General features: G+C 38.8%; 1 pseudogene; it reads left to right on the top strand.

The window, feature by feature from the left end:
• Nucleotides 1-20,346, top strand: part of LOC105475837 (protein C-mannosyl-transferase DPY19L1-like) — a 105,398-nt pseudogene that overhangs the window by 16,008 nt on the left and 69,044 nt on the right.

Here is a 20,346-nt window from a genome sequence, read left to right as displayed (position 1 = left end):
GTCACTGGGTTCCACGGTTCTCTTCCATGACCCACGGCTTCTAATAGAGCTATAACACTCACCACGCGGGCCAAGAGTCCATTGCTTGGAATCTGTGAGGCCGAGAACCCCCGGTCAGAGAACATGAGGCTTGCCACCATCTTGGAAGTGGCCTGCCGCCATTTTGGAAGCAGCCTGCCACCATCTTGAGAGCTCTGGGAGCAAGGACCACCACCACCCCCCCCCCCCCCGCCCCGTAACAACAGCTCTCCCTGTTTGCCCTTGATATGACCTCACTAGTATCCATAGGTTCCTTACTTTCAGGTACTACAAGGCATTTTCTTCTCAGACCTGGCATCAGCCAGTTTTCCAATGAGCCACCATTCCTGTCAGTGGCAGATGCTCATTGCTACTAGATTGGCCATTGTATTTTGTCCTTTTTACTGAACAGAATTAGGCTACAAAAAATTTTTTTTAAAGAGAAGATAGATCATGAATTTATATTAATTTTTAAAATGGAAACAAGGTTAATTTTTTTTACTTATTTGATATTAATCTTTTAGTTTGAGAATCTTGGTTTCAAATTATTGATTTGTTAGGAATAAAAGTACCAAAGGTGTAATTAAAAATATGATTACTGAAAAGAGTTTAAGATTTTCTTGCAGTTCGGTTCTGCACAGGGCAACCCCCAGAACTGGGTCTCAGCCCAGGAGGCCATGTGGGTTCTTGGCTTTGGGCAGGAAGGAATTCAAGAATGCGCCAACAGAGTAAAGTGAAAATGAGTTTATCTTAAGAAAGTAAAGGGATGAAAGGGTGGCTACTCCACAGGCAGAGCAGCTGTGAGGGCTGCTGGTTCATTGTTTTTAATGTTGTTTCTTCATCATATGCTAAACAAGAGGTGGATTATTCATGAGTTTTCTGGGAACAAGGAGGGGAATTCCTGGAACTGAGGGTTCCTCCCTCTTTCAGACCATATAGGGTAACTTCCAGAGGTTGCTACGGCATATGTAAACTGTCATGCTGCTGGTGGGAGTTTCCTTTAGTATGCTAATGTATTATAATGAGCAATAAGGATGACCAGAGGTCACTTTAGTTGCCATCTTGGTTTTGGCAAGTTTTGGCCAGCTTCTTTACCGCATCCTTTATTATCAGCAGGGTCTTTGTGACCTGTAACTTGTGAAACCAGTCCTGCCGAATTCCTGGGCTCCATTTTAACCTTAGGATATAGTCCACTAGGGATATACAGTAAAAGTACAATATCTTACTGTTACTTGAAATCTCCCAAGTTGATAAATAGTTCATTCCTTTCTTTCATTTTTATTTTGATATTTAGGGATTTTTAAATTTTTGATATGTTTCCAAAATCAAACCTACAAAAGAAGGAAGATATAGTTTCCTAGGGCTGTCATAAAGAAGTACAACAAGCTAGGTGGCTTAAAACAGCAGAAATGTATTCTCTCACAGTTCCAGAGACTAGCAGTGGGATGTTAAGGTGTTGACGGGCCTCTTGTCTCCGAAGGCTGGAGGGGAGAGTCCTTCTTTGCTTCTTGTCAGCCTCTGGTGGTTGCTGGCCATCCTTGGAATTCCTTGGCATACTGATGCCTCACCCCAATCTCTGATCCATCTTCACACGGCCTTTTCCCCTGTGTGTCTGTAGCTTTGAGGCCAAATATTCCTCTTTATTTAGATTTACCAGTTCTGTTGGATTTAGAGTCCACTTTAATCCAATATGACCTCATCTTAACTTGATCACATCTGCAAGAATCCTATTTCCAAATAAGATCACATCCACAGGGTCTGGTGGACATGAAATTTTAGGGGACACTATCCAAATCAGTACACAAGGAAACATAATTTTAAAAATAGTGATATCAGAGCTAATACATCAGACTATTAAGACTGTTTTTTTTCTTTTTCAATAAATTTCTGGGTAGGCGTATCACTTTTGTGTTTATGAGTCCTAAACCCAGTTTAAACTTTGGCAGCTACTGGTACTGGCTACCAGGGCAGCTCCAGGTAAAACTGAAGATGCAAATACAAGACATAGATTTATCTTGTGTTTCTCTGTCTTCCCTCATACTGCCACTTAGACTCCCCGTTAGGCTTCTAGTATTTTCTTGTTTTTCTGTGTCATGTATTATTCCACCCTTGCTATCTTTCCAAAGTAGTGTGCCAAGCTAAAAAACTATCTCTTTTCTTCAAAACACGACCACTTCCCACCCTCATCCCCAGTCCCACAGGGTTCTTACCTTATGCTGACTTGATAGGAGGGAAAGTAATCAGTAAAATTAGGTGGCACCTGAATGAAATTCATATGTAATAATACATCAGTGTGTAACCTTCTCAACAGGTTTGCATTTTTGCATGTAAATCCGGAGGAAAAATGACTGATAGTGTCATTTTGGGGATTAAAATAAGCAGTTAGAGGAGCAATTTTGGCTTGCGATTTCTTGGTTCATGATAAATTTTAGTTCCATAATAAACCACTCACTCTTTTCATAAGATAGCATTTTCTAACAGTTATATTGGTATGGGTAATAGGATTTTCTAAGTTGAAGTATGCTGAGTCGTATTATTTTTTAAATGCTGAAACTATTTTTGAAGCTATTTTGCATTCAGTTATTTCAATTAAGACAAGTTTATGTGAAAATACATAGTTTTTTTGCAACTTTAGGATTTATCAGTGATCAGAAACCTGTGCAATTCATTGTATTAATAGCTATTACATGCTTAATTGCTTTGTTTTTCAAAAACAGTGTATTTACTTAGAAGAGGCATCATAATTATGTACCTTTTGTTATTTTAACTGAGCATATCCTAATTTCAGGGACTGTATTATTCCTATTTCAAGACTATTGTGGAAGCACCTTCATTTTTGAATGGAGTATGGGTGATTATGAATGATAAACTGAATAATCCCTCGTTATTAGTACATTAAAAAGGTTCAATCTTTACCCTGAGGTAAGGTACTTTTTCCAATAGTGATTTTTCACTTTTGTAAAACTTTTTTGTATTAAATGCTGATTCTAAATCTAAGATATAATTCAACATATTAAATTGTATTTAATTTTTTAAAAGAAAATATGTATCTTGGGGAGGAATATATAAAAAAGATCATTATTGATTTTGAGGAGCATTGTTTAGAAAATACAAAAACTAGATTTGGTGTGCTTGTAGGGATTATACTAAGGGAGCCCTGTTACTTTTACATATCATTTGTTAAACGTTTTCTTCCTTATCCTCATTTAATTAAGTGCACTTTCTTGAGTGGGGGTGGAGGGAAGGTGAGCCCAGTTCAGCAAGTGGAGATGACATTTGGCCTCTCGTTTATCCTCCTTGCAAAACTATAAATTTGTTGATGTGGAACTCTTTCATTCAATAGAATATATACTTTAATGATTTTGTCAAAAGGCTTTCCAGATAGATATTGAACTATCCACCAGCAGTGTCTTCGAAACTATTTATTTACCTGCATCTTTGTTAATTGGATAGACAAAGAAACTGAAGTCACATGAATGTGTGAATATTTCATTCATTGATTTTATATATATATTTCAATGTTCTCTATTTATGTATATATAACACATACATATACATATAATGCATTTTTACTTTTAAAATTAATGGCCAATTTTTGCCTTTTATCTATATTTCTATTAAAATTCTCTAAGAGCTCATTTATTACATACTGGATATTAATATAATGCTATATAATGAAACATTTTCCCCAGTTGTTTGCCCTTCAACTTTGTGTATGATGTCTATGTATTTTTTTCTATACAGAAATATATCTGTGAATCTTTTTGTCTTTTATACATACATGTAAAAAACTTCATTTTTATAATCATAATTATTTTTTTAAATTTACATTTTTAGTTTATCTGGAATTGGTTTTGATGCATAGCGTGGGGTAGGAACCTAACCTTGAATTTTTCTTTGAAAATGGTATTGTGTGTAACCTAACACTGATGAGGTGTCCATCCTCTCTCCACTGATTTGAAGTAAGCTTTCTTCTTTATATGCAAAATTATTATACCTACATGCTTGCATGTGTTTCTGGATTTTGTGCTCAGTATTGCCTTAGGTTGAGGTCGTGCGAAGTGGACTTTGAGATGGAGATTTGCATGCTGGAAGTAGTTGAGGGAGTGTCCTTAGGGTCAACACCTGAAGGGGGATGAATGAAGCAGATTGAGGCAGGGAGAAGAGGAGAGCTTTGATGCAGCCACCGTGAAGGCCTCATCCAGTCCCTGGCAGCTCTGGATCTGGGATGGCCTTGCAGAGTTGTCCTACCTTGACAGAAGGGCCTCTAGTATCTTTCCCTATTGACTAGTCAGTCATTGGATGCAGATTGCCCTTGGGTAGGGGGTGTCACTTTGAGTGAATTTACTTTCTTCAGCCACGGGCAGTTCCCGGGGAGGGACACAGCTTCGAGCTCTCAGGCACCAGTCTTCCAACCAGCTGGAGGAATGAGTGCCCCGGCCCAGAAGAGGGAATCTGGGGTGGCTTACCACCACCTATACCATGGCTACATTGATCTGTCTAGCCATTCTTGTGCCAGTATCACACTATTTTAATTATTAAAGGTGATAAGACTTATATCTGTTAAAACATTCCCTTTAGTTTTCTTGTTTTCTAGATACATTTTAGGCACATGGAATTTTGATTAGAATTATTTTATGTTTATGAATTAATTTGAGGGAGAATTCATATGTTAAATAATTTGGTCCATTCCAGTAGACCCAGTATCTTTTCCTTGTGCAAATCCTCTTTTTTGTCTCTTAGTAGAGTTGTATAGTTTTTGAAAAACATAAATTTAGCACTTTTTTTGTCCCATATTTTGTCCTTACCCATGGATAAACAATTAAAAACTGACCAGTGAAGAATCTGCCTAGGAGATTCTGAGCCTTGTTTTACTAGATTTAAAGGGAGCCAAGTGAATGATATAGAAAGGGAAAATACAATAATTGTCAAAATATCTCAAAAGTATTCTAGTAATGAAAATTGTTTAGTATATTTTCTTAAGATACCGCTATATTTTTTAAAAATAGGTAATATTGGCCAGCTGGTACTAGATTTATACCAAAATAATGGACTTGATTGGTATTCAAACCAAGATACGTTGGACGGTTACCAGAGGAGAAGGACTCAGTCCTACTGAAAGCCGCAAAGGTAAGTTTCTTTCTGTGATATTGTCCAGTTATCTGTTGTAACATAATAAACTTATCCAGCATAATAAACTTATACTGTAAACTTAGTGGTGTAAACAACACCCATTTTATTATGCATATGGATTCTGCAGGTCCAGAATTTGGGCAGGCTTTAGCAGGGCTGGCTTATCTCCATGATTTCAGGGACCTCTGCTAGTAAGACGCGAATATCTGGGAAGACTGGAATTAACTGAGAGGCTGCATTGCTCACATTTTGACTCCTGGGCGTGGAGGACTGTGAGGCTGAGCTCAGCTGGAACTGTCAGCTGGGACACCTACCTGTGGCCTTTCTGGGTGACTTGGGCTTTTTGATAGCAAAGTACCTCAGAGTAGTAGTAAGGATTTTCCTACGGCAGCTGAAGGTTCCAAGGTGGACGCTGCATGGCCTCTTATGACCTAGTCTCAGAAGTCACATGGTGTTGTTCTGCCGTACTCTGTTGAAAGAGTCACAAGCCCAATGAAACTCAAAAATGGGGGCTATAGACCCCATACCTCCCGAGGGGGCGTATCTGTGAATTTGCAGCCCTGTTTTAAAATCACCATTGCTCATTACCCTGATCGCATTTATGTTGTGCAGTAGTGTTATGTTTTCATGTGGGAACCAAGGCAACTATTTAATATATCTGGCCACCGTTTTCAAAATGAACACAATTTAATATAAATTGCTAGACACATAAGGTAATTTGGGTTAATGTGGTTAGAGCATATGTTTTGTTTATTTTAAAAAGATTGGGAGATCCTGCTTGCTTTTATGTTGCTGTAATTTTTATTTTAAATGGACTAATGATGGCATTATTCTTCATATATGGCACATATTTAAGGTAAGATAATATTTTAGCATGTGCTTATAAGATATACTAAAATAAAATAGTTGATTAGTTAATAATTAATCGTTGATTAATTTATAGTTCAGTTTTATGAAAATGTCCTAAAAAATCTTATTATCATAAAATCAGTCATTATTTGCATGCTTTTACCACTGCCGTGGCCCATCACACTTAAGATAGTTTCAGAGGTATAAACAGAGTTGGGGATACTTGATAAACTTAATTATTATTATTTTTTGAGACAGGGTCTCACTCTGTCACCCAGGCTGGAGTGCAGTAGTGTAATCTCTGCTCACTGCAGCCTCTGCCTTCTGGGTTCAAGCGATCCTCCCACTTCAGCCTCCTGAGTAGCTGGGACTATAGGTGCACGCCACCAAACTCAGCTAATTTTTTGTATTTTTTGTAGAGACAGGGTTTTGCTATGTTGCCCAGACTAGTCTCAACTTCCTGGGCTTGAGTGATCTGCCTATCTCAGCCTCCCAAAGTACTGGGATTACAGGCATGAGCCACAGTGCCTAAATTTTAAATATTCATAGGCATTTGAGCATAAACAATATATATTCCACAAATGGTTATGGAATATCTAATATATTGTTATAGAACAATATATTCCATTTGCTGTATGTATGTGTATATGTGTATATGTGTGTGTGCTGAGATGTGTGAAGTCTTACTTCTTACTATAGTTTTGGTGTAAAAAAAAGTCCGTAGACTACTGCTTAAGGTAGCATGAGGGAGCAGCGTTTACCTTAGAGCATTTGGGTCTTTCCAGATGGCTGACTCCAGTTCTTCTTCCAATGTCAATGGCTGTAGATTGTTTCTGCTCCTTCCAGTATATATTGTTTACATAATATATAAGGGAAAAGACCACTCATTATCAAATGATATTAATAGTTCTTTACTAATGTTAAAATAGAAGTATCTTCTATGCAATATTTGGAAATGTGTTCTATGCAGTATTTAATATCTGACCTGATTACAGTTGAGCAGCATTCCTAAAACTAAAAGACTACTGTTTTAAGGCTTTTTATGTTTACTTTTCTCTTTCTTATTTTTTTGCCAATTTATTATACTGTATATATGTTTGAAGTATTTTACCTTGAGATTATCTTTTGAATTTTCTTCCTTGCTGCTTATTGATTCTTTGTAGTACAGAATTATGAGAACTGTATATGATTTTCAATTCGGGATAATAAGTTTGAATTTGCTATTATCCCATTATCTTTCCTTTGGAAGTGTGGCATTTTCAGTTTAGTACCTCAAAGATCTGTTGAGTTTCTAGCCCACTCTTTGAGTATCTAGCAGTTACTTGATAAGCATTTGTCAAACGAGGAAGCTGTTAGAAGATCAATGTAAAATATATTTGCATATGGATTTAAGACACTTTAATGTTAATATTTCTGACTTAGGTCTAAGAAAATTCTTTTGTTTAATTGGGGAGACAAAAATAAAAATGCATAATTAAAAGATGATGTGAAAGATTTTGTTTTTGAAACAAGACACAGGGAAGTAAGTTAAACCAAAAGACTATGGTAATGAGAAAAGGGGGCTGAGTTGAGGGAAAGTGGGCCTGTGTGCTTGCATCGTAATGAGCCAGAGGGAGAGAAACTTGGTGGTGTCTATTCATTTTGCTAAGTACTGCCCATCTGTCTATGGGTAGCTTTATTACATTTGGGGGATTAGATTTTAAATAAGAGAAGTTAGAATATGAAACATGGCATGTTTGCTAAACTGCTAATCTACACTTATGCTACCTTTTTTTTAAAAAAATATGGGGTCTTGCTATATTGTTGCCCAGGCTGGAGTCCAGTGACTATTCACAGATGTGGTCACAGTGCACTACAGCCTCAAACCACTGGCTTCAAGCAATCCTCCTGCCTCAGCCTCCCAAGTAGCTGGAACTACAAGTGTGTGCCACCTTGCCTGGCTACTTTTTTAGTTGAAAGAAGAATTTATACACAATTGTTAAATCATTCATATTTTCTTGTAATGCTTGTTATAACTGTTTTTTCAAAGGCAGAAGGTACAACATCTACTGAAGAGAATAGAAGTTTCTGGTTTCGGTTGAGGGGTTCTTGGTGGTTTTGGTCCTGACCTGACCTTTCTCAGTCTTTAACCCCTGTGGTGCCTGGTAGGCAGTTTTCTGTCTACATGGGAGATGCATATTCAGTTGTTCAGTCAACACATGCAATTCATACCAAGTAGTTTCTTAAGGCTGTTTGGGCTCTGAGAACATGGGAGTGCGGCAGGGTGTGTGTGAGTGGAAGATAGACACGAAGGAAGGATAAAGTCTTTAGAACTCCAAAGGCAGGAGAAATTTGTTTTGCATGGAGGGACTACTTCAGTGTGACCTTGTAGAGTCAGAGGTATTTGGATAGGTGGAAATAAACCATGAGGATAAAAGCATACCAGGGAGAGGCAAAGGCCAAAATCTAGTGTGTGGAAAGCAGGTAATAAGCAGATCAGTTTTGCTGGGATGCATGTTCTTCAGGGAGTGTTGTGGAGGATTCAGATGGGAACAGTGGTTGTGCTGGATGATGAAAGGCCTTGGTAACTGACTGGGTTGAAACCTATTCCAAAGCAAGTGAAATAAATACAAAAATTAACCAGTATGAAAACAGGATTCAAGCTGAAGTATGATCTCATGGAACGCTTGACTTTCCCCAGTCCTCAAAGTCAAGCAGTGACTACTTCAGCACGGCGTTTGTCAAATTGCAGGGCATCACTTATTAGAGAGTTTTACAATTGATTCAGTGGGTTGAGCCCATTTCATTTTAGATTAAAAAAAAAAAAAACTACAAAGTAAATAATATCATCTACCACACTAATAAGGATAGATACTATTTAGAGAAACTTCCATTTGCTGTATATATACGTCAGTAGGCAAGGTCATGAGCTAGTCCTGGGATAAATGTGGGACTCAGTCGGTAGGGATATCTGACAGAAATGTAGTGGCCAGGTACTGCATATCCAGCAGAAATATCATGAGGGGAAGAGCTGTTCCCTCTTTCTAAATTCACCACTGTTTACCCTGGCTCTGTGGAGCATATCAAAGCAGAACAACTTCTGTCAGTGACATAAGTGTCTTTAACTGATGCCAGCAGTAAAGCATGTGGAGCCAAGATAAAATACGGGCAAGAATCTGGTCCAGGCTCATCCAGGCTCACACTAATAAAATGTAGAGATTTTGGGCCTGAGTCAGTACTTGGTTCTGGACTGGCCACCTTCCCTCGTGTTTGTACATCTGTCCTCTTGGCATCCCATTGGGATTTGCTTGACTGCTCTCCCCTGTTGGATCTCCTGTGCCCTTATCCTGTGTGTTCCTATTTCTTGGTTTATTTTCTCATTTTGGTAGACCTCATCTTCTGGTAACTAGGTCTTGAGAGTAGAGAGCTGGGAGGTAAACATTTATGAAACTTTGCATATTTGAAAATGTCTTCATTTGCTTTCATATTTGGTTCACTGTTTGGCCAAGTATTGAACTCTAGACTTGAAAACATTGTTGGTTGCTTCAGATGGTGCTATTCAGATGTTCCTAAGTTATTCGGATTTCTAAACCTTTGTATGTGACCTTTGCTTCCCCTTCCTCTCTCTGGAAGATTGTGGAATATCTTCCTTGTCTCTATGGTTCTGAAATTTCAAAGCAGTATGTCTCAGTGTAGATCTGCTTTCATGTGTTCTCTTGTACCCCTGATGGGTTGTTTCAATCTTGTAACTCATGCTTTTGATTTCTGGGAATTTTCTTGGATTATTTCTTTACTTATTTTATTCCCTTTGTCTTCTGATTCAGAACTTTTATTGTTTGGATGTTCGTAGTTCCCAGTCCTCTAATTTTCTTTTCTTTTTTCCCATTTTTAAGCTCTTTGGCTTTGTTCTACATTCTAGAACATTTTATCAGCCTTATTTTTCCAACCCTCCTACTGAGTTTTTATTTTTGATTATCATGCTTTTTTTTTTTTGAGATGGAGTCTCGCTCTGTTACCAGGCTAGAGTGCAATCGCATGATCTCGGCTCACTGCAACCTTCGCTTCTTGGGTTCAAGCAATTTTCTCTTGCCTCAGCCTCCCAAGTAGCTGGGACTACACCACCACGCCCAGCCAATGTTTGTATTTTCTAGTTGAGATGGGGTTTCATCATGTTGGCCAGGACTGTCTCGATCTCTTGACCTGGTGATCCGCCTGCCTCAGCCTCCTAAAGTGCTGGGATTATAGGCATGAGCCTAGGTGATTACGTGCCTGGCCTAGCTTGTTTTTTTAAACATCTTTTGGTCTCTACCTTCCATGTTAGGTGCTTTCCTTAGATGTCTGGCAAACTTAGGCTGTCATGATTAAGGCTAGAAGACCAAAAAAGCTGTATAGAAGCTCTAAATTGTGGTTGGAATCTATTAAGGTTGATTTTTTTGTATAGTTTGAGTAAATGATGTGAGCAGAACTTAGAGTGACTGCCAGTTCTTTGGTTTACCTTTAAATGTAAAGGAAAATATAAAGTAACAGATGTCTTTTAGGGTTGTAAAAGGGAGGTGCGGTGTTTTATTAGGTTAACTAAAATGGAAGAGTATAGAAGATTTTTAAAGAAGTGATTGAGTAGAGGGGAGAACACCTAAATGAGTTTAAGAGACTGTCTTCTGTGTGAGAATGGAATAAGGTAGTGTTTGCAAAGGACCCAGAGGAATGCTTGCCTTCCAAAATATTTTTTGGTTGAATAAATGAATAATTAATAAAATATTGAAAGAAAAACTTAGCTTATGGTTGCCATATATGAAAGGCACAATAGAAATATATTATCTGTCACATAAGCTTTACTAGCATTTACCAATTTAGCAAGTATTTTTCCAGTGGACTCATTCTGAAACTTTCCTTCTGCAGATTCTAATCTTCCCTGAAGACTGTTTTTGATTGGAGAAATTCAGTACATTTGTGACACTTATGTGAGGTTCTAGTCTAAGCTCTTTACAATCAGAAACTCATTTAATCCATATGGTTACCTAATGAGATAGGTAAACCACTTTATAGATGAGGAAACTGAGACACAAGGATATTAAATAACTTTGCCAAGGTCACGGAGCTAGTCATTGGCAGAGTAGGGCTTTGAGTACTGACAATGGCTCCAGAGTGTGTGCTCTACTGTCTTTTTTTTTTTTTTTTTGAAACGGAGTCTCGCTCTGTCGCCCAGTCTGGAGTGCAGTGGCGTGATCTAGGCTTATTGCAAGCTCCGCCTCCCGGGTTTACTGAGGCCATTCTCCTGCCTCAGCCTCCCAAGTAGCTGGGACTACAGGTGCTGCCACCACACCAGGCTAACATTTTGTATTCTTAGTAGAGACAGGGTTTCACCGTGTTAACCAGGATGGTCTCGGTCTCCTGATCTTGCGATCCGTCCGCCTCGGCCTCCCATAGTGCTGGGATTACAGGCGTGAGCCACCATGCCCGGCCTACTGTCTTTGAGAATACATTTTAAGTATTCTTTCCACAGCAATTAAATTGTCTGCAGTTTTAGTTAATTTTTGTTTAAAGATCCTGCATAATGAAGAAAAAAGTGTTTATTCCATTTCCAAAGTGAGTAGTATTTATATTTCATAAAAAGTTTTACTTAAAATATTAAAATGTTTCAAAGATACATGATATTAACAAGGATCTAGACTTGCCATTCTCTTTTCTGTTCTCATGTTCCAGAATATTACCGTTCTGTAATAGTTCATTTCCGAAGGATTCTGAGGTCCCAGGATTTTGCTGTTCTTCAGCTGATATTTCTGTACACATTGTTTTGGTTTGATAGGTGGAAGTTTACTCTTTCTAATATTGTCATTTTTCAGAATCCTATTTTGCTCCATTTTTAGCTGTTATACATGTAATTTTATATTTATTCTAATAGTTTCTTCAGTTAATTTTACTTAGAATCATTTATTGAACTAACGACACATTGGAGGGAAAGGTAACATACTGCGTGTTGGGGGACGGATTCTTAAATATCTGCTTTTGCGATTACACATTTCCCCAACTCCTCATCCTCTAGGTAAGATGACTGTAACTCCATACCTTCGCATAGTCTGGTAGTTTGTAGTTGGTAATTTCAGTATGGAAAGTTTCTCTTTTTTTGGAAGGTTTTTCTTTAATGGTTTTCAAGCCAAGGTTAAAATATAGTGTATTATTTCTTTGGTGGTGACTACGAGCATCTATTTTAATGTTATCTGGAACATTTTTATGATTTGTTCCTTATATAAGTATTTTTTGGCAAATATCAAGAGGTCTCCAAATAAGTTAATTGAACAACTTTCTTTCTATTAATGTGTCCTACAATGGGTATGTTACTTATTAGTATGTTTTTAAACTGAATTTTCACTGCTTTGTATATATATGCATATCTTTTGGCATTATTCAACTTTTTATAATCAAGTACATCAGTGGTCCCTTGCCCCATCTGTCTTCCCGACCCCATTGATCCCTTTGTCTAGGGAAAGCCACTTTCAGATCTTTGAAACCTCAGCAATTCTAATACGTAAAACCATGGTCCACAGTTACATTATTATGACTGTAAAAATGTTGCTCATGGCCGGGCGCAGTGGCTCACGCCTGTAATCCCAGCACTTTGGGAGGCCGAGGTGGGCGGATCATGAGGTGAGGAGATCGAGACCATCCTGGCTAACACAGTGAAACCCCGTCTCTACTAAAAATAAAAAAAATTAGCCAGGCGCGGTGGTGGGCGCCTGTAGTCCCAGCTACTTGGGAGGCTGAGGCAGGAGAATGGTGTGAACCCAGGAGGCGGAGCTTGCAGTGAGCTGAGATTGCGCCACTGCACTCCAGCCTGGGCGACAGAGCGAGACTCTGTCTCAAAACACACACACACACACACACACACACACACACACACACACGAAAACAAAAAAACCCAGAAAATATTGCTTATTGCTGAATTAAGTAGTATAAATAATTGTTTATTTAGTAATTGAAAAATTTTCCTGTGGTTAATTATTGCTAATATTGTGTTTTCCTTGGTGTTCTGTATGCTGATTAATTCCTCTCCAGATCTACAATGAACTGTAAACACTTATTTTATACTTTGTCAAATGTATAAAATCCATTATTTCAATTTGCCCACTCCTATTCCCTGGGGCCTCCCTCCTGGAGCCTCTGTCTCTGGTTCCATCCTAGACCCATCCTTCCCTGGGCTTCCGTATAGCGATTCTCTGGGAGTTTTGTTCACCACCATCCTGAGAATTCCCCTTTCCTCTCTTGCGTTGGATTCATTGTGTTTTGGACCCCAAGTTGGTCTCTTTCTGGTCTGTTTCATCCTTTTGAGGATCATATCCTCAAGTAATTTCCAAGAGAGTCACAGAGATAATTTTTAAATACATTTTGTTTGGCATGTTGGAATATTTCCTTTTTTATTTTTATACTTAATTACTGGTTTGCCTGGTTGTTGATTTTAATTTTTCCTCAGACTTTTTAAAGGCTTTGTTCGACTGTCTTCTAAGATGGAGTGTAGCTTTCAAAAGTCTGGTGCTATTCTACCATTAGTTCCTTTTGTGTGTGGCTAGTTTTTTTTCCTCTGGCAGCTTTTGGGTTCATCTTTCTCTCTTTAGTCCCCTAAAAGGTCATGATGTGGCAGATACTATTTCATCCTTCTCATCGCATACTTTGTGCGCTCTATCTGGGCATTTACTTTCTTCACTTTGGAGGAAAACTTTTTTTAGTATTATTTCCCTAATGACTTTCTCTTTTCCATTTTTTTTTTTCCTGTTTTCTTGAAAGTTATTGATTGGATATTGGACTTCTTGAAGTCGAATTTTCTCAGGGTTTTTCTCCCTTATTTTATTTTTACATTTTATTGTCATTTCTGTTAGATTTCCAACTTAAAGAATCTTGAGTTTGAAAATTTCTCTGCCTGTTGCATTGTCTTTGTTACCTCTAGGTCCCCCTTCAATTTGTATTAGTTTCTGTTTTTCACATTGGAAGCTTCCATCCCCACAGCCTGGTGATTCCTAGCTTGACATTTGTATCTAAGAATAAGGAGCTGGTTAGAAGGTTGCAAAGTGGATGGGTCTTAACTGACTAGTGGCTTTTATTACAGCATGATCAGATTGGAAACTGCTTTGTTTGGGGAGACCCAGGCTCCTTTCATCTTGTTGCTTTTTCATTTGCCAGCCTCAGCTGCCTCTGCCTGTGGCCGGAGTCCAGGAGGCATATCTGATTCTTCACCTCAGTGCAGAAGTGACACCCAGTGCCAGTGACTCCTCCTCCCCCTCACCCCCGCTCATATGCAGACACTTATGCATGAGGGAGGGCTGAGCACACACTCACTGAGGCAGGGTCAGTGTTCCCTTTTCCTCACTTCCATCCCCTCTCTGGCAATGAGGTCGCTTTTTGAAGAGAACTTAAATAATCGTTTTCATGAACTTCTCTACATTTAATGAGGGCTGCCCAGAGTCCCTGGGTCCCCTCTGATCTGTTCCTGATCTCCTCCCCCTCTTTTGAACATTTACCCTTGTCTCTACCCAGTTCTCCATTGTTTCTGAGCTCTTGTGAGAAAAGCCTGGACATCCTTTTGTAGACATAAGTAGTCAGCAGAAAACGCCTTTTCTCCCACATAAGGAACCAGCTAGTCAGAGGACAATACCTTCATCTTCCGCTTTTCTGTTCTCTGCTACCTTCTTTGGTCGTTGGAGGTTCAGAGTTTTTCTTTGATACCTGACTTTTTTAAGCTGCTTTATTTCTAGATATGTTCCAGAAGCCCTGAGGGCCTGGAAGATTAGCCTGTATGTCAAAGCCCTTTTAAATTTTGCTTGATGTCCCCTTTTACGTCTGAAGTGAATAGTCATCACTAACAAAGTTAATTTTCCTACCGTCTCTTCCCATGATCCAACCAAGTTACCTATGAAGTGCTCAATATTCTTAGGTTCTGTAGCAGAATGGAAGAGCGTTCTGTATTAATTTTCCACTCTTCCACTGCCCTCCACCTGTTTTAAGGAAAAGTTGAATTTCTTAAATTTCATGCCAGTTTTGCTTCCATTGTTTTACATGATATTTTCTTCTTCTTTATTTTCAAAAAATCAAGCATTTACTACTCATACAGGCTGGATTTTTGGCTGAAAACACATCTTAAATAGGCTGTGAATTCCACCATCTCAAACTTTTCCAGCTATATATATATATTTTTAATATACTATTAACTTGGCCTGCTAACACATCTTTAATCAAACCCATTTGATCTAACAGTTGTGTATGAATATTTAAAAGATAAGTATTTTTATTTAGTATGCATAAATTGATGAAAGTTATTGGTTGGCAATATTGGTATCTTTTCTCCAAAACCTTCCTCTTTTTATGTCTTCATTCTCTCAGCAAATGACACTTCTGTCTACTCTAATGTCCAGTCTGACCTCTAAGAGATAGCCATGACTTTCCTCTTTCCTCTGTAATCCAAGGAGACACAAAATCCTATTTTTACTGTCCTGCTTCAGAATATCTCTGGCGTCCTTCCACTTCTGTGCCAGCCCATCACCCTGGGATGACTCTGCATCAGCTCATGGGGCTCTGCTCCCCACTGTTCTTGCTCCCATGCTGCTCTGCACACTCCTGTCAGTGTGGTCTTATCATTTGAGGAACTGTAACCGAGGACAGTGCAGCTGGAGAACAGAGTGTGGGCAGGAGGAAGAATAGTGAAAGGAGTCGAGGTGTATGCAGGGGCCAGATCCTGCAAGGCAGTTTGGACATGTTTTGGTGTTTGGGTTTGACATTGTAGGCAGTGGGATGCCATTGAAGGGTTGTGTGGATGGAGTGGGATTGGGTCTATTCATTGTTAAAGACAACACACTCTGCAGCGTAGAGGGAGCAGGCTTTGGGTGTGGGGTGTCGGAGGCTGTGGCAGCCCAGGGGAAGAGGATGGGAGCCTGGGCTGGTATGGCGGTGGTGGGATGGAGGGAAATGGACAGACTCTGGGATACTAGGAGGCAGAATTGTAGGGGAGGCTCCAGGGGAAGCATTTGTTCAGAGGAGAGTGATATTTCCGGGCAGGAGAGGGAGGAAGCATTTGGGAAGAGGCTGCAGGTGTTGGATAGGTAATTGTTCACCATGGAATGAAGGGCCTGGAGCACACAGTGTAGAGGTCTGCATAGGAGTTGAGGGTGTGGTGGTTGGGTCAGAGCAGAGGCTCACCTGAACACATGGCCCTGCCTGGTGTGACATGAGGTGTGGTGTGTTTGGCTCCAAGCTTTCAGAAAAGGAATGCCAGCAGTCTTTTGATGGAATAGTTCTGTTTTCAGATACCCTTTCACCCTCTTTCATGGACAAGGCTTGGTCCTTGGTCCTTGGCACCATGGGTGAATTGAGGAGTTCACAATCTAATAAATGAAAACTTCTGTTAGAACTGGCAGATAGAGAGTTAAATTAAAGGCATTAATGACTTGCTTGAAACAGACTGGAAAGGACCAAGCTGAGAACTTTTCTCACCCTTCCTAATTCTTATCCTCATTCCTCATCTTTCTTTCCTATCTCTTTCCTTAGTAACCAGTGAATCCCCTCTCCTCCTGCCACCGTGAGTATAGGGGAAGGTTCTCAGCTCTGAACCAGGCCTGCTTGGCATTTCTTCATTGAGCTAGGAAGGTGCCCAAGCCTTCAGTCTCCAACTTAAGATTGGAAATTATCTTAATTTGGTTATTTTCAAATTTTTCTCCGTTTTCTCTTTCTTAAGCATTTATACAACAATAAGAAAACTTACTCGTAAGAGTTATTTAATATAGTTTTGAATTAACTCTGATTGCTTTTTTCTTTTCAAAAGTTTAACTTTGGGTGATTCATCATTTTTGTAAATAGAGATAAAAATGTCAATCATTGCCGGGCGCGGTGGCTCAAGCCTGTAATCCCAGCACTTTGGGAGGCCGAGACGGGCGGATCACGAGGTCAGGAGATCGAGACCATCCTGGCTAACACGGTGAAACCCCGTCTCTACTAAAAAATACAAAAAACTAGCTGGGCGAGGTGGCGGGCGCCTGTAGTCCCAGCTACTCGGGAGGCTGAGGCAGGAGAATGGCGTAAACCCGGGAGGCGGAGCTTGCAGTGAGCTGAGATCCGGCCACTGCATTCCAGCCTGGGCGACAGAGAGAGACTCCGTCTCCAAAAAAAAAAAAAAAAAAAAAGTCAATCAATAAAATCTATCAAAACTTGCTAATTGATTTAAATCTATACAACCGTAGCAGGTAAGAAAGAAGAGAATTATAGAATTCTTAAATTTTAGAACTGGAAAGTAATTTCAGGTCCTTTTTAGCTTTATTTTTTATTATCCCCTCATTTTATGTCTAAGAAAAATCAAGGTTTAGATGAATGAGATGTATGAGTAAATGTGGTAAATGTTTAACAAGCTTAGAATGTTTTAAAATTTGCACAATAGGAGCGTTCATATTTTCTGACAGTAATATTACAGAAGAGACTTTTTTTTTTAACCACTAGGGAATGCTAAAATATCAACTGATCAACTATAATGGGAAATTTTTTTTTTAAATTTTAGACATTCTGATTGCTGCATCTTTTCTGTTTAGCAAATTAAAAGGACTTACTTAGTATCCTCTATGGATTGGGGTGAGAGGGTGGACATCGAGAACACTATTTTAGATTTGTTTCAAGTCACATCATTTCACAGTGATTCTAACTCAGAACATTCCTTGTAGATAAATTTTATTCTCTTCCTCTAGTTTTGCAGTTCTCAGAAATGTACTAGAAAAAAATCTGCCTCTTTTGTTAGTTAAGCAAAGCTGAGCCCATATTCATGTAAGGTGTTGGACCATAACCTGTATTTTAGTAATTTGGTGAAAAAGGAATGTTGTCACAGTGGCTCTGCTCTCAGGAAATTGTCCAACCTCAGAGCCTCCCAGGTTGTATGACAACTGAGTGAGGGTATGCGACTTCTTAGGCAAACCTCATCCTGAGATTTCGTCGGGGAATTGGATTTGTGAGTCTTTTGTTCTTTCCCTACCTTTACTTTGTCATTTAGAAAATTAAAGTTACTACATTTTCATTTTGATTCCTCATTGTTCCAGGGAATTTTTAAAAGGAAATTTTACATTAAATTCCTCAAGTGTCGTTTTTTAAAAAACTCATCTTTCTTATGACATAAGACAATGATGTGTAATCTCCGTATAGTCACAACACTGAGCTTGTTGATTGTCTCCTTCAAATCCCTAGTATGTTTCCTTTAGCTTACTTGACCTGTCAGATTATGAAAGAATTAAAATTTTCCACTGTGATCACATTTTATCATGTTCTCTTTGTACTTCTAGAAGTTTTAACTTGGTATTTGACTCTTACATTGGTTGTCCAAAATAAACTTTATTATTTTTGAGACAGTTTCACCCAGGCTGGAGTGCTGTGGCGCAATCTCAGCTTATTGTAGCCTCCGCCTTCCTGGTTCAAAGGGTTCTTGACTGTCATCCTCCTGAGTAGCTGGGACTAGTCATGCGCCACCACATGGCTATTTTTTTTTTTTTCCGTAGAGACAGTGTTTCATCATGTTGCGCAGGCTGGTCTTGAACTCCTGGCCTCAAGTGATCCACCTGCCTTGGCCTCCCAAAGTGCTGGGATTACAGGCATGAGCCACCATGCCTGGGCCCAAAAATTTTTATTTGAAGGAATACAATTAGAATTGAGTAAATGGAAGGAGATATACTGTGCAACTGAATGGCCATCATATAAATGACAGTCCTTCCCAACCCAAATTATATATAAATTTAATGTCATTCTGATCAGAAGCCTGACAATTTTTTCTTGGGTAGGGGAGCAGGGTTGGGAGACTGGTTCAGATGTTATATGTAAGAATAAGTTGGTAAGAATTACCTAAATCTTAAAAATAAGTGTAGTTGGGGGTGGGGAGCTTTTTAAAATCATGTGTTAAAATTACCATAATGCTACAGTAATAAAAATAGTGTGATACAAAAAAAAAAAAAAACCACACACACACAGAATTAAGTCAGCTGCAGTTGAATGAAATAGAACAGAGTCTAGCATTGTAAGAAATTAGTATAAGATAAAGGCTGAATTTCGTTTCACTGATAAAAGGGATGTTTACTTGATAAAATGATATAATATAATTGTCTAGTTCAAGGAGAACAAAATTAGGGTGAAAGAGCTAAGTGGAAAATGCAATTAATAATATTAGAAGATATTTTAGGAGACTATAGTTCTGAGGTGTGGAAGGCCTTCAGAGACAAGACAGGAAGTACAGAAGAAATAAAGGAAAATATCAACATATTTAAATACGTAAAAGTTTAAAAATTCTTTCTGACAGAATACACCACAAATTATATCAAAATACTCTGTCATACATATGTGTTAACTTAAAATAATCAAAAGGATCAGAATCTAAAGAGCGTTTATTCAAGCACAAAGTGTGAGGGTGGACCACTCAGGGACACCAACTCCAAAGGAATGAAGTCAGCCTTTGGAGGTAGGGAAGTTTAGGTTTCATTTATATAGGCAGAGGCAGATATTTTTAGCAGGAATACAACATTGTTCATACGAATTGGCACATAGTCACAGCAGTTTGATTGGTTATAGGTGGTATTTCTTTTGGGGAAGGGTACATTTAACTTTTTTTTTTTTTTAGCAGAGGGTATAATAATGATGGGTTTTCTATAGTTTGATGTAAGCAAAGTAAAACAACACGGGGAACATTAATCTATAACAGCGGTTATTAACTACAAAGGTAGGCTCAAACCTTTAATGCTGCCATTGTTTCTCTCTCGCAGCAAGTGGCTTTGTCTTCTGCTCTGTGGGGAACATGGAAACTCCACAAAGTACTTGCCACTAAATATGCAATCTTCCTCCTCTTTTGCCAAGGCAAACAGGCCACCTGTGCTGGGTCGCAGCCCTACCTGTCTCCTTCTGGATACTTACGTGGATTATCCCTGCTGGCCATTGCATCTCTTCCTCTTTTCCTCATTCATACATCACGAGAGTAAATACAGGGCCTTTGATGCCTATACCATCTCATTCTTTGTTGCCTCTCTGACCTCTCTGTGATATACCTATACTTATAGATAGAGAAAAAGAAGGAAGGATGTTTGGGTAGAATAATGAGAAAGCAGCATGAGCTAAAACAAGTAAGAAGACCTCAAGAGTAAAGATGCAGAACATGATGAAATAAACCTAAACAAAGCCTTATGTCCCCTACCCAGACTTCGGGTACAGTAGGGAACATATTTCACTCTTATCTGAGCAAATGAAGGTTAATTGTTGGAACTACTGGATTATACCATCATAATTTCTTACATAGAGTTATAAGCCTGATTGTCATACTTTAATATTTGTGTTCTATTCCAGTTTTTGAAAACAAATGAAACATAAAACTTC

The sequence above is a fragment of the Macaca nemestrina genome, chromosome 4, assembly GCF_043159975.1.
Source record: "Macaca nemestrina isolate mMacNem1 chromosome 4, mMacNem.hap1, whole genome shotgun sequence".
Classification (NCBI taxonomy): Eukaryota; Metazoa; Chordata; class Mammalia; order Primates; family Cercopithecidae; genus Macaca; species Macaca nemestrina.
The sequence above is the reverse complement of the archived record's forward strand: the minus strand, read 5'-3'. Positions and strand labels throughout refer to the sequence as shown.